Genomic DNA, 15,769 nt, shown 5'->3' on the forward strand with positions numbered 1-15,769 from the left:
GATTTCCACCAGGACAACGACCGCTCAAATAGCGTTGTTGAAACCCAACATGCTTCAAGAGTGTCGACATGTTGGTTCGGCCTGCAAGATCACTAGATCTGTCTCCCATCTATCTCAAGGGGAGTTTCAGCGGCCGATGACTCCAGCGTCATCCACAACCAGCATTAACCATCCATGTACTGCCCGACCAAGCGTAAAAGGCATGAAATACCAGCACACAAACTTGCATCTGGCACATGTGCGACACAATGCGAGCGTGTTTGCGTGCTTGCATTCAATACTCAGGCGGTTACACTGATTATTAATGTACTACCTTTTCACCTTAGCGATGGCTTCTTTAGCGCTAGCATTAACCTGTGAACTTTTGATTAGTTATTGGTTTTGCGATTTTTTCACGTCAGTGTATTTTACGTTTAATTTAACATATTGCAACGTGTTTCAAGCATATTTTGCTCATCATCAGACGTTTATGCACACAGAAGAATGTTACCGGTACCTAAAAAGTAATAACCTTATTTTCAAACAGCATAAAACTGTTCGCACATGGAGGGGTTGTTGAAATATTCAGGGAAGAGGGAGGGACAGTGAGTGTCCAGAAATCGATGTCCAGTGGCGTCTTCTGCTGGCATGGAGCTGTGCCTACATGTCTATTGCAATTGACACCACAGTGATTTTGGAGTTCCAAAACTTAATTTGGACGGCTGGTGGAGCTGTTGCGTAAATTTAGCCACCATAGCCTCAAGGGGCAGTCAAATGAAAACGAGACAGGTGGAAAAAAGTAAGTAAACTGTTTATTATTTCGAAATTATACTTTTATCCCACTGTGAGACAAGACGGTCAGTAACTTTCATGGAGAAATTTTTGCGGTTGCCTACAGAAACAAGGTTGTACCCAGGCGCGCACTTATCGTACGAAGAACATCGACACCAGCGAATGTGTTTATTCAGCGTCCCAAAACTATGAAAACTGTATGGAGAAGAATTATGAGTGTGTGGAGGATGTGTAAGAGACCCCAGGGAAAGTTATGTAGTGTTGGGCCACCCACATATTGCCAAAGTGGCTTCGATTAGGCTGCAGGACACTTGCTGGAAAGACCTTACACGACCTCCTTACATTCCGATCTCCTCTCATGCGGTTTCCATATTTTTGAAGCCCTAAAGAAAGACGTTCGTGGCTACTGAATTGCTTCGGACATCTTGGTACACTCATGGTTCTATAGGCAACTGCAGCTTTTTCCACTGGAGGCATTGTCCATCGTGCCTCATAGAGGGAAAGATGTATTAACAGTTATGGCGATTACTTTTGAAATCTTAGAGTTTACTTACCTTTTTCCATCTGTCTCGATTTCATCTGACTGCCCATTATAATAGCTATACATATGACCATGGATCATGGATTCTTGATTCATACCAATTTTAGTTGTAAATTCCTCCACATAATGAAAAGTCGAATTTAGTCACTTCAATATAAAGTTTTATTTAATTTTGTTGCTTATCATATCACGGCAAAGAAGACTTATTGAACGCTGTACTACACTTCAAAATGACACACCTACATGACGCTCTCTTCAACATAGCCACAAAATCTCTGTAACCAACAGTCGTAACTTTCTACCGGTCGTTGCAGCTCCTCGACGATAGACAGCAGCTCCTTGATCACGAAGCCATACCGGAACCGCTGTGCGAAAGCTGGAAAACCTCTTCCTCCCCATAAGTTTCTTTAGTTTTCCGGAAATGTGAAATTCGCATGGTGGAATAACTGGACTGTATGGTTCGTCTCCTTCGTCCACGTCTGTGCGCTCTTGACCGAACTGTTGCCACCGTTTCACTACAGCTGGACCCAACGTTGCATTTGCTCCATATACGACCAGAATCTGATATTGAACACTGTGCAATGTAGACATTTTGGCCACAAAAATCGGACTGTCCCGCGTACTTCAGCTGTGGAGTAGGTTTTCATTAGCTGTGCCATTTCTCTTCCATATTGTGATGCACCTGTTATCCTTATTGCAGCAGATCTGAGTGTGCAGATCATCCTGAACAAATACTCTCTTCTGACGAAGAGCCAATATTTACATCTTACGTAAATTTTTTAAAGTAAAGTGTCTTGGTCACGAAATTTTCTCAGCCGGGAGGCCAATGCCAATGGAGTCAAGAAACTGGTACGTAACACCTCACTAGTTTTGCCCATCCTTATAATGAAACCATCCGCCAGCTCCCGAGTGCCAAACAAGTATGCTCTTGAGTGCCAGGACGAAGTGACTTCTATCGTCTACAGACCGACTCGTATAACGAAAGTCTGTGGAGCCAATCAGCTACGACAGGTTTTAATGACATTTAATAGACGATAACTTTTTTCCAGATGAGTAGGTGAGTGACGAACTGTATTTGCCTGTAGGTCTTGAATTTAAGAAGCGAGTTTCATAACAAATGGGACAAATAATTTAAACACTAGGCTGTGATTCGTCCATTCTATGGTGAGGTTCGGTGTTCTTAAACGTGGTGGCCTAGGAGTAGGATTAGTAATCAAGACGTCCTGCATCTCGGGTTTGAATCTCTGCACTGCTTAATTTTGAATAAAAGTCATCAGCAATAGCGGCCGAAGAGTTCCGACATGAGAAATCACCTTTGTCCTGCTAGCGGCCTTGTCAAAGTGGGTGAGGATCGCACAGAGCTTCAGGGCGCTCTCTTGCACTTGGGATGGGAAACTGCCCCTAGAAGGCGGAAGAATCAGCAATGAACAACTGCATGAGGATGCAGAAGGCAATGGGAACCACTGCATTCAAGATAGATAACGTACGCGTATCTACAAGACTTGTGACTTGTAATTGAAAAATAGCCATGATGATCTCTCCATTGGCAAAACATTCAGCACTAGTCCCCCATTTGCACATCCATTAGGGGACTGCCAAGGGGGAAGTGACCATGAGAAAAAGACTGAATGACCAAAAACAGATAACGCTCTAAGATACGGGCCGTGGAATGTCAGAGATCTTAATGTGGTAGGGAAGCAATAAAATCTGGAAAGGGAAATGCTAATGATCATTTCAGATATAGTGGGGGTCAATGACGTGAAACGGAAAGAGGACGAGGATTTCTGGTCAGATGAGAATAGCGTAATATCAGTGGCAGCAGAAAATGGTATAACGGGGTATATCCGTTATGAATAGAAAGGTAGGATGCAGAGTGAGTCACTGTGAACAGTTCAGTGATAGGGCTGTTCTCAGCATAGTCGACAGAAAACAAGCACCGAGAGTAGTGATTCAGGTACACACACTGAAGCCAAAAGCCGAAGATGACGAGATAGATATATGAGGATACTGAACGGATACGTCAGGAAAGGGAGATGAAAATCTAATAGTCTTGGGGGACGGGACTTAGGGGAAGCAGTAGAAGAAAAGGTTACCGGAGAATACGGGCTTGCTGATAGTAATGAGAGAGGATAAAGACTAACTGAGTTCTGGCGAATACTATGTTCACACTCATAAGAGGAGGAGGCATACTTGGAAAAGGCAGGGAGGTACGGGAAGATTCCAATTACATTGCATCGTGGTCAGGCAGAGATTTCTATACCAGATATTATGTTGTAACGCACACCCAAGAGTAGATATAGACTCGTATCGTAATTTAGTAATTATGAGGAGCAGGCTGAAGTTTACGTGCGTAGACAGGAACAATCGTGCGCAAAGAACAGGAATACGGGAATACTAAAGAATGAAGAGACACGCTTGAAGTTCTCTGAGATTATAGGTACTGCGATACTTACTAGTTCAGTAGGCAGTTCAGTTGAAGACGAATAGTCGTCTCTGTAAAGAGCAGTCACAGACATTGGAGAGAAAAAAAGGAAGACGGGTACACGGAAGGTAACGTCGAAGAAATGATGAGTACGTCTAACAGAATAAATACTTCAGTTGATCGACGAAAGAAGGAAGTGCAAAAATATTTAGAGAAATTCAAGAATACAGAAATACAAATCACTACGGAATGAAATGAGCAGGAAGTGCAGAGAAGTTAAGGCGAAATGGCTGCACTATAGCATGTGGCAAAATTAAAAAAAAGGAATGATTGTCGGAAAGACTGATTCAGTATATAGAAAAGTGAAATCAACCTTTAGTGAAATTAAAAGCAATGGCAGTAACATTAAGAGCGTAATGGGAACTGCACTTTTAGCTGTAGAGGAGACAGCGTATATGTGGAAAAAGGATGCTGAAGCCCCTTGTCATGGGGAATGGTTTGTCTTATGACATGATAGAAGAAGAAACAAGAGTCGACAGGGAAGAAATTAGACATCCAGTATTAAAAGCAGAATTTAAAAGAGCTCTGGGCGACTTAAGATCAAATAAGGCAGAGGGGATTCATAGAACTGCATCAGAATTTCTAAAATCATTGGGATTAGTGGCAACAAAACGACTATTCACGTTGGTGTGTAGAATGCATGTGCCTGGCGATATACTATCCGACTTCCTGAAGAACATCATGTACATAATGCTGAAGATAGCAACAGCCGACAACTGTGAGAATTATCACGCAGTCAGCTTAACAGCTCATACATCCAAGTGTCAGACAAGAATAACATACAGAAGAACGGAAAGAAAATTGAGAATCAATTAGATGGCGATCATTTTGTTTTTAGGAAAGGAAAAGGCACCAGAGAGGCTATTCTGACATGGCGCATAATAATGGGAGCTGGACTGAAGAAACATAGAGACACGTTGTTAAGATTTTGGGACCTGGGAAAAGAATTCAGCAATGTAAAGTGATGAAAGCTGTTAGAAATTCTGAGAATAATTGGGGTAAGCTATAGAGAAAGAGGGGCAATACGCAGTGTGCACAGGAATAAAGGAGGAAGACAGGAATCTAAGGTGAAAGGATATCAAGATTCGCTATTGACCTTGCTAATATCAGTGAAAGTGAAGAAAAATTAGGATCTGTAGAACTGAATGTACAGTCAAAGAGTACAGAATAGGAACTGAGAGTAAATCGAAGAAATGGAGAAGTAATCAGAATCAGCAGAAATGAGAACAGTGAGAAACTTAACATCAGACTCAAGAGTCACGAAGTAGGGCGGCAAAGTAACCCATGATGAACGGGGCAAGGAGGACACAAACAGCAGACTACCATTGGCAAAAAGGGCCATGAGCGAGAAATTTCTGAGAATGTACGTCTGGAGCGCAGCATTGTGTGGTAGTGAAATATCGACTGTCGAGAAACCGGAACAGAATAGAATCGCGGCATTTGAGATGTGGTGCTACTGGAAAAAGTTGTCAATTAGTTGGACTTATAAGGTTAAGAATGAGGAGGTTCACTGCAGAATCGAAGAGGAAAGGAATATATGGAAACCACTGACAAGAAGAATGGACAGGATGATAGAATATCTGTTAAGACATCAGGAAATCAGGAAATAACCTTCATGGTACTAGAGGAAACTGAAGAGTGTAAAAACACGTAGAGAGAGACAGACATAGGAATATATATATATATATATATATATAAAATAATTGAGGACAATCAACTTGCAGTCGGGTAACGCCGTATTGTGTGCCTAAAACCTAACGGTCCAGTTAGGTTATTTTCTTTATGCCGCATTAAATATTAATTTCAAACGTAAATTTAGTATTGTGGATATAAAACTGTTGCTGTGTGATGGCAGCATGGCGACAAGTGAGAAGAAATCTTTTCATTAATAATTTTGGAACAAAAATAGTTTTATGTTAACTGCTTATAACGTCTGAGGTACGCACTGGATGCACAACACAGTTGTCTGGGAGACCCGGCATCCACGACCTGCGGCTGTTTACAAAAAGCAAGACAATGCTGGACACTGTAACACACAGTCAATGTATTGTGTTCACTCTGAACCGACCGATATACGGGGTGTCCCAGGAGCTCTGCTCGCTATTCAGGAATATTACAGGAACGATCATTTGACGCAAAAGCTTCATACGGACGTATGCATTATTCCGAACGGTTTCTGAGATAGAACACAATTGATGTACATCGTTTATTTTCTGTATTATTCCATACATTGTCAGGTTTAGCATGTACGCATGTACAGCATTTAATTAGCATTACAATATGTATTTTAAAAAGTATCATTTGAATAATAGGCATTTTTAACACATTGACCACTAAGCAATACCGTAGACTAGTTTGTATTAAATGTTCGAATATCCCACCACCACCTTCAATGTTAGTAGCACACAACACATGAACATTAAACGTATTCTATGTCGGAAACAATTCGGCGTAGGATACATGTCCACATGTCTAAATAAAGGAGACTGCTTGATACGAGCGCTCCTGTCATATCCCTGAACATAGACGCTTCCTCCTACGACACTCCGTATAATTGCGCTTAGGCTATCGTTGATATTTTCGAACATCTTTAGGAACTTATTTCGGCGAGGCGCTGTGCCTGTGGTATTATTTGACGAATATATGATGTTTTTCATTTAGGGAACAATTATTTAATTTACAGAGAGATTTTAAATGAAATAAAACCCATTCACTTTCGACAGTATCGCTGTATGAGACAGAGACAGATATTTCTCTTTGTTCTAAAGTTTGGTGTCGTCTGGTTTGGTTAGCAGCACCCATGGGGGTGGGACATTATTGAATGCAGACTGCTGCTAAATCGACGGCCGTATTTATAATTGTTCTACTCGTAACCTAAAATTTCCAGGATATTTGCATTCTACACCCTTTTTAGTGGAGATTCACTCGAGACAAACTATAAGCAGCAAATAGATACTAAAGTTTAGCCCTTAGAACTGAATAACATTTAACTAAACTCAAAGCCTCGTTTTAAGGAATAGAGCTGACACAGCGATTAGACTGTTATCAGGGGATACACTGTACCATGTACTAAGGTACGGAGAATGTCTTGAAAAACTAGTCAATTTTTAAGTATAAAAACATAAATAACTGCTATCCTTAAGTTTATAAGTAAAACTGGTCCCGGTATTCCAATTAACAAATTCTTTTCGTCACCTGTTCGGCGGAGGTCTGATTTGTCTACTACAGCTTGAGAAGCCTTCGGTAACATTACTTCTCAAACGCTTCGTTTCTTCTCCTTTCCAGCATTTCGGCAGCCCACGATCCACAGTCGTATCGTGCTTTGTACCTGACATAGTGCTGCAGAAACAACATTCACAAATTAAGGCGTCTGGTGAGAAAATGTTCATCCTTATGCCACTTACATTAGTGTGTTCGTCTTGCTACGACCGCAGCGCGGCGTGGCCGCGTGGTTTAGGCGCCATGTCGCGGTCTGCACGGCCCCTCCCGCCGGAGTTTCGAGTCCCTGGGGCGTGGGTGTGCGTGATTTTCTTAGAATAAGTTAGTTTAACTTAGCCTAAGTGGTGTGGAAGTGTAGGGACCGATGACCTCAGCAGTTTGGTCTCTTAGGAATTCAGACACGTTTGAACATTCTTGCTAAGTCCGTAATGTATTATTATGGCTCAAACATTTCACAATCTGTTCTCTTCGTCTAGTAGATGGTCACAGTTTTAGTGTTAAGTATGCCGTTAATTGCATCTCTGTTGCTCCTTAATACTTTCGAAATGCTAACTAGGACAATATTTTATACCGATGTCAGTGGCGGTCGTAACAACACACACGCAATTACCTAGCAAATGGTTTGTTAACGGACTCTTCCTTAGTGGAACATTTAGCTTCAGTTGTCGTATACTTTCAACCGTGTAAATTTTCGCTATTAATTATGATAGATATTGTATCTACTAGTGGAGAACTTTCTAAATAATAAAGTTTGTTGTCTGTAGGTATGAAATGTGCAAGATTAAGTTTCCAAGGAATAGGGATACCTGTTTATTGTTACCAACCTCACGGTATAGATGTAAGATGGTGCTTGAATATGTTATGTTCCGATTTAGTACACTCACAGCAGATTAGAGAAATAATGAGTTTTCTGTTCAGTGCAGAATGTATCTGAGCAGAGGACTGGAATGGGACATCATATTCAAGCAGTAAAAGAAATATCGCTGTTTCCAACTTAGCTTCGATCAGGATAAAAATAGCTTTCTGATTCAAGGTAATAGGAATGAGACTGTTCGATTCGTATTTCAGTGTTCCTGAAGCCACCGTTGGATGTTCTAAGGTTGGCTTTTCTCTTTGTAAAATTTACTACAGAGAGCGTGTCTGAACACCTGAACTCGCTGGTGATATGTAAATCCTAGACTGCCAGAGGCTGTATAAGGAGTAAATGACGTCATTACCGTTTTGCTGAGTAATAGGTGTCTATTGTATGTGGTCGGAGGGTGAACGGCTCAGGGGGCGGACATAACATATAGAGGATGCTTTTGAGATGTTTCCTGGTGTGACTGTATATTTGGAGTCAGGTAGTCGTAGTTTCCTGCGAGCGTTAAGTATAATTCCTGCAGCTAAGACCATTATGATAAGATAAAGAAGAAATTCCGATGAACAGTACATTCATCCCAGAATCATCTGTCATGCAGTCAAAGAACTGATGACTGTTTCCCAACCCCACTACAAAAAGCATTTCAAAAGAAAAATGAAGAAAACCTTTTTATGTACGAAACGTCCTTTACTTTCTGGGTGAATTGATTTCATTGTTAGTGACACTGTCAAAGAAAGACTATAGTTCTCATGTTAATGTAACTCAAGTTCTGTGTGTTTAAAAGTCGTAATATAATTTAAGCCTGAAAGAATTTCTCATTTATTTGGCTTCAGTTTGTTATGCTTTCCTCGCACTGTCTGCTGGCACGCCCTTCATTATTGCGTTGTCAGCTAGCTGCACTTTTGGTGACACATCATATCCTCATTTGCATGTAGCTAAAATTAATTTTAAGGCCACCAGCTTAAGAGATATGCAGATTAATGTTTTACTTCATGCGGCAAAGGACAACAGAGTAGAGCAGGTTTATCCACTGCGCAGTTAAGAATCAACCGTAGGCCAAGATGAACATTCTAAGGAAGAATTATTTGTATATTTTCCATGTACTCTGAAAGTTGTATTTTCTAACAACTAAATTGATGAGTAAGTCCTCCATACTAGTATTCTTTACCTTCACTATTAATTATCTACAGTTTGTTGAGTTCATTTAAGAGCAGTCAAATCTCACACGAACGAAATTTAAATAGCCAATGTTTATGCTCAAAAGTAGTACTGTTATGGTAAGTGTAGGTCTCAATGCACTAATGACAAGGTAATCGGCATTAGAATATATCCTTTTCTGCTGAAAATGGTAATCTGCGACACTAATTTTTTCTAGAATGCAACAGCATTTATAACTTTACAGAAACAAAGTTGAGAAGTGACTTCATAACTGCTGTTGGAAACATCACGCAATTAGGGAACCACATCGAAATATTGTGCAGAGAGGAGCCTAAAATAAAGGATCCTGCATGTCATACAGCATAAAGGCTATACAGTAAATGTAGTAAGAATGACTCTAAAGTAGGAAGCTTAAACAGGACACATTACTACACTTCAATCGGCAGTTCTCACAAAAAAGGATTTGTAACGGAGTTTTCCAATTAGATCTTTACAGAACAACAAAGTTTCAGCGTGGTCGATATTTTCATCAGTCTATAAATGTTTTAAAGTCCGCATGCTTCGTTCTAATAAACTATGTACTGTATGATGACTCGGTATAAAACTGGTCATTTGTCAGTCTTCAGCAGGTATAGTGGAATATATAGACAATTTAGCTGTGGTGTTCGTGCTTCTGAGTTCAATTTCAGTGCCAAAGAGAATTTAATTACATTGCAGGTGTAACAAGTCGTCCAAGCACATATTGTCCTTTCACAGACTTTCAAACGAAGTACCGGACATGAAATTTGGGACGCACGCTCACATTGCTTGAAATTAGTGACGGTGGTCTCTCTCTCTCTCTGCCAGCTCTCAGTCACCCTCCTCTTTACGTGTTTTTACTCCTCTTCTCTTTTACCCTCCGTTGCTTCTGGAACATTTTATACGGCACATGTCAGCAACTGCATATAATATCAGTCTTGTGTGACTGACTTTTATTGCACCCGCAACGCCACGCATATTTGCGACGGGGGCTGTGCAAAGGGTGGTTTACTGCACTGAGGAAGCCCCACCGACACATTTTTCCTCGCAAGGCGGTAGAAGAGCCATATGTAGCTGGGATAGTGAATAAGTGCAGCGCCGCATCGTAACTTGACGTTTCCCTGGTGAGCATATGAGGACAGCCCTAAAGATTATTTTCCTGAAATTCACTCGAAAGGAAACTGTGATTAATATCTTTTCAGTTTAGAACTATCGACCATGGCGGCGCATAGCGAGAATCCCTGACTTTTCGTCTTGAAGGAGCGAGACTCAGATTCCTGTCAGAACATCAGGATTTTTTTCTGCATCAGAATACAAGGATTGCAAATTAAAAGACAACGGCACGTTTTCTTTCCCAACGTTGTTCAGCATCCTCTGATACCCCATTGATCTCTTCTTAATTATTAAAAGTTTCCAAAGAACAGGTGAGCAAGTAGACGATGCTTCAATATGATGTGCGCTACATAACTGTCACATCAGCTGAAGAGCTGTGCGTAATAATCCCCAAAATCAAGTAGTGCACTGAGATCAGGAACTGACCTTTAGAATACATGAGTTACATAGGGGTTTCGCCTGTAGTGATGTGTCAGCCATTAATGTGTCACATTGCAGCAAACAGGAAGCGGTGCAGACACTTGCTAATTGTCAATACATTACGATATTAATATTTAATGGATTGTGCTGGACTGGATAACTGTAACATGAAAAGAAATCAAAGAAATGCATTATGTTTTTATGTTCAATACAACGAAATGAATTACACTTATGAAGTATTGCTGTATGACAGTAGTAAATTAATTATGAAAGAACCTAAAACATTCATTTTAAGGACCTCTGGAACCTAGAAGAAAATTGTCAAACAGAAAGTAATTTAATTGTCTTAGATCCAACTCGGGTGTGGCCGCACTTGGATGGGTGACCATCCGGGCCAGCATGCGCTGTTGCCTTTTTTCGGGGTGCACTCAGCCTCGTGGTGCCAATTGAGGAGCTACTCGACCGAATAGTAGCGGTTCCGGTCGCAGAAAACCATTGTAACGACTAGGAGAGCGGTGTGCTGTCCACACGCCCCTCCTATCCGCATCCTCAGCTGAGGATGAGACGGCCGTCGGATGGTTCCGATGGGCCACTTGTGGCCTGTAGACGGAGTACTTTCACTTTTTTAGATTCAACCACGTGACCTACGAGACGTTTAACATATACCGCCAGGTTCTTGAATAAATGTGAACCCACGTAACTTGCTCGTTTATGTACTGACATTAATCAGTAAAGTGTGTAAGTTACCATTCATCACAATGCTATATTCATGTCTGTTAGTATTTTTTATTTTGATATAATAGAAATATTGTTAATAGCTAATGATATTGTTCAATAAATACACTCCTGGAAATGGAAAAAAGAACACATTGACACCGGTGTGTCAGATCCACCATACTTGCTCCGGACACTGCGAGAGGGCTGTACAAGCAATGATCACACGCACGACACAGCGGACACACCAGGAACCGCGGTGTTGGCCGTCGAATGGCGCTAGCTGCGCAGCATTTGTGCACCGCCACCGTCAGTGTCAGCCAGTTTGCCGTGGCATACGGAGCTCCATCGCAGTCTTTAACACTGGTAGCATGCCGCGATAGCGTGGACGTGAACCGTATGTGCAGTTGACGGACTTTGAGCGAGGGCGTATAGTGGGCATGCGGGAGGCCAGGTGGACGTACCGCCGAATTGCTCAACACGTGGGGCGTGAGGTCTCCACAGTACATCGATGTTGTCGCCAGTGGTCGGCGGAAGGTGCACGTGCCCGTCGACCTGGGACCGGACCGCAGCGACGCACGGATGCACGCCAAGACCGTAGGATCCTACGCACCGCCACTTCCCAGCAAATTAGGGACACTGTTGCTCCTGGGGTATCGGCGAGGACCATTCGCAACCGTCTCCATGAAGCTGGGCTACGGTCCCGCACACCGTTAGGCCGTCTTCCGCTCACGCCCCAACATCGTGCAGCCCGCCTCCAGTGGTGTCGCGACAGGCGTGAATGGAGGGACGAATGGAGACGTGTCGTCTTCAGCGATGAGAGTCGCTTCTGCCTTGGTGCCAATGATGGTCGTATGCGTGTTTGGCGCCGTGCAGGTGAGCGCCGCAATCAGGACTGCATACGACCGAGGCACACAGGGCCAACACCCGGCATCATGGTGTGGGGAGCGATCTCCTACACTGGCCGTACACCACTGGTGATCGTCGAGGGGACACTGAATAATACACGGTACATCCAAACCGTCATCGAACCCATCGTTCTACCATTCCTAGACCGGCAAGGGAACTTGCTGTTCCAACAGGACAATGCACGTCCGCATGTATCCCGTGTAAGTCACCTACCCTGGCCAGCAATATCTACGGATCTGTCCCCCATTGAGCATGTTTGGGACTGGATGAAGCGTCGTCTCACGCGGTCTGCACGTCCTGCACGAACGCTGGTCCAACTGAGGCGCCAGGTGGAAATGGCATGGCAAGCCGTTCCACAGGACTACATCCAGCATCTCTACGATCGTCTCCATGGGAGAATAGCAGCCTGCATTGCTGCGAAAGGTGGATATACATTGTACTAGTGCCGACATTGTGCATGCTCTGTTGCCTGTGTCTGTGTGCCTGTGGTTCTGTCAGTGTGATCATGTGATGTATCTGACCCCAGGAATGTGTCAATAAAGTTTCCCCTTCCTGGGACAATGAATTCACGGTGTTGTTATTTCAATTTCCGGGAGTGTATATTGCGAAGACAAATGAGCCTTAATTAAATAGTCAGTTGTAGGCGGTAAATTTCCCAATTAAGTTTGTTATTTACCTGTAATCCCAATGAAATAAGGCTTCCTGCTTACTGTGCAGGGCGGGAAAAATGAAACTGTCCCGGAAAATAATTCATGCACAGTAAGATAGTGCTAAATTTAGATTACCTGCTCCAGATGTGGATGGTGTAAGTAGGGTTGGCTATCTTACTCGACGTGAATACTCTCTGACACACACACACACACACACACACACACACACACACACATACATACAAATTACGAAAAAGCTTGCATAACGAATCGGAATGCGACCTAAATTGCTAGATATGATTACATGTACAGACAAACAAATTATTAGAATTTTAGAAAAACGGAATGTTTCAGGAGAATTATCTTTCAAACTGAGCTAGCCAATAACGCGTTAGTCCACTTTTGGCTCTTACGCGAGCTGTTATTCAGCTTTGCATTCATTGACAGAGTCGTTGGATATCCTCCTGAGGGATAGTGCGCCAGATTATGTCCGATTAGCGCGTTAGATGGTCAAAATCCAAAGCTGCTTGTAGGGCCTTACCCGTAATGCTTCAGATGCTGGCGGCCTTACTGGCCAAATTAGGATTTAGCAAGCACGAAGACAAACAGCTGAAACTCGAGTCGTGTGCGGGCGGTCGTTATCTTGCTAAAATGTAAGCCCAGAATGGCTTCCTGTGAAGGGCTGCAAAACGGAACGCATAATATCGTCTTACCGTTGTGCCGTAAGGTTGCCGCATGTGACAGCCAAAGGGATCGTGCTATTGAATTAAGCGCCACCCCAGACCATTACACCCTGTCGTCGGGTCGTATTGTGGGCGGCAGACAGGTTGGCATCCCACCACTATCTGGGGCATCTCCAGATTCCTCCTCGTTGGTCGTCGGAGCTCAGTTCGAAAAGGGACCCATCACTGAAGACAGTTCCACTCCTCTCAGTAAGATTCCGCGATGGGGTGTCATTTCATTTCATAGCAGGACACCTTTGGCCGTCATCTGCGGCACACTTACAGCACAGCCTTTCACGGCAAGCTATTCCGGGCTACATTTCAGCAAGATAATGTCCACCCGGACATAACTAGAGCTTCTACTGCCTGTCATCGCGCTGCCCAAACCGTGCGTACGGCAGCGAGGTCTCCGGATCTCTCCCCAATGGAAAACGTTCGGAACATTATGGGCAGCGCCCTCCAACCATCTGGAATATTAAGGATCTAACACGCCAGTTTGAAACAGATTTCACGATCTCCCTCAGGATTACTTCCAGTGAATCTGGAAAACATGCTTAGCCTCGTAATTACTTGCATAAGGACCAGAGGCGAATCAATACGATATTGATTTGCTCAATTTGTGAAGCTGTTTCTCTCAAATAAGTCATTGAAGTTTTCTGAAATTTTTATCACTTACTTGTCTCTACATGCTCACATCACATCTACCGATATCTGTTCCATTCCGATAATTCCATCATGGTGCGTCATTTCCTTTTGTCTGAGTGTACTTACCGGGCTGTATTTCTTTTCCACACGATCAGTTTTATTACTTGAGTAGTCTGGTGTAGCCTGAGTAGCTATTCGTTAAAGGTAAATGTTCCATCTAAACTGAGGACATATCATGCATGAGATTCTGTCGTTCTGTACAGTTCTACGTCATACGAAGCGTAAAATTGCTACTGCGATGCACTTTCGGAATATATGAGCCGATACGAATCAGTTAATCGCCGATCAGCGCGCCCCCTAATGCGGTCGCGCCCTCGGCAGAGACGACTAGTATATGGTAAATCCGGGAAGATGTGGCGCACACTTTCAATATCGCTTATGCGCAGTCCCATGGTGCACTTACAGTAAATTTTTTTGTACAACTAAACAAACCAGTTGTCTATGACATACAGTTTTTTTGATTTTTTTCAGTGTAACATTCAAAGATAATATTTGACCATGAGAACATCTTGAGATTGCAGCGTCCATTCCTTATACTATGGGTGATATGCCACATCCTGCAAAACTGCCCTTATTTTTAAGTCAATAAAAATGCCTCTGAGCACTAAGGGACTTAGCATCTGAGGTCATCAGTCCCCTAGAACTTAGAACTACTTAAACCTAACTAACATATGGACATCGCACACATCCATGCCCGAGGCAGGATTCGAACCTGCGACCGTAGCTGTCTCGCGGTTTCGGGCTGAAGCACCTAGAACCGCTCCGCCATCGCGGCCGGCTAAGTCAATACACAAAATTACATTTTAGGTCATAAATGTCTTATGGGTGAAGAGAAAACGATGGAGTGTTAGCAGTAGTAGTTTTTAATGATATCTCATTTCATAACCAAGTAGTTGACTGGTTTGTATAATTAATTTAAATATCGATAGTTGAAAACTTTAAAACTAAGACATGTAATTCACATACCTTTAGTCAACAACCTCAAAATCTTCGAGTGAAATATTAAATCAAAAACAGAAGTAATATTTACAACCTTTGACTAGATATTTTACTCTAAAAATTAAAAATGTAATTTTATTTACAAATTGGGTATACTTATTTTGTCAATATCGGGCGAACAAAGTCGCTTAATTCTTGCAAGAGGCTCAAGCCGCCTACACTCCATTTCGAAATCACAATTGCACAAATAATTTAGTCCATTACTAGAGATAGAATGTACTCTATAAACAAGTATATCACCCTTACACACACATGTCTCAACGAAGCATGAGGTAAGTCCTATTGCCGGCCTGGGTGATCGAGCGGTTCTAGGCGCTACAGTCTGGAACCGCGCGACCGCTACGGTAGCAGGTTGGAATCCTGCCTCGGGCATGGATGTGTGTGATGTCCTTACGTTAGTTAGGTTTAAGTAGTTCTAAGTTCTAGGGGACTGATGACCTCAGATGTTAAGTCCCATAGTGCTCAGAGCCATTTGAACCATATTTTGAA

The sequence above is a fragment of the Schistocerca serialis genome, chromosome 7, assembly GCF_023864345.2.
Source record: "Schistocerca serialis cubense isolate TAMUIC-IGC-003099 chromosome 7, iqSchSeri2.2, whole genome shotgun sequence".
Classification (NCBI taxonomy): Eukaryota; Metazoa; Arthropoda; class Insecta; order Orthoptera; family Acrididae; genus Schistocerca; species Schistocerca serialis.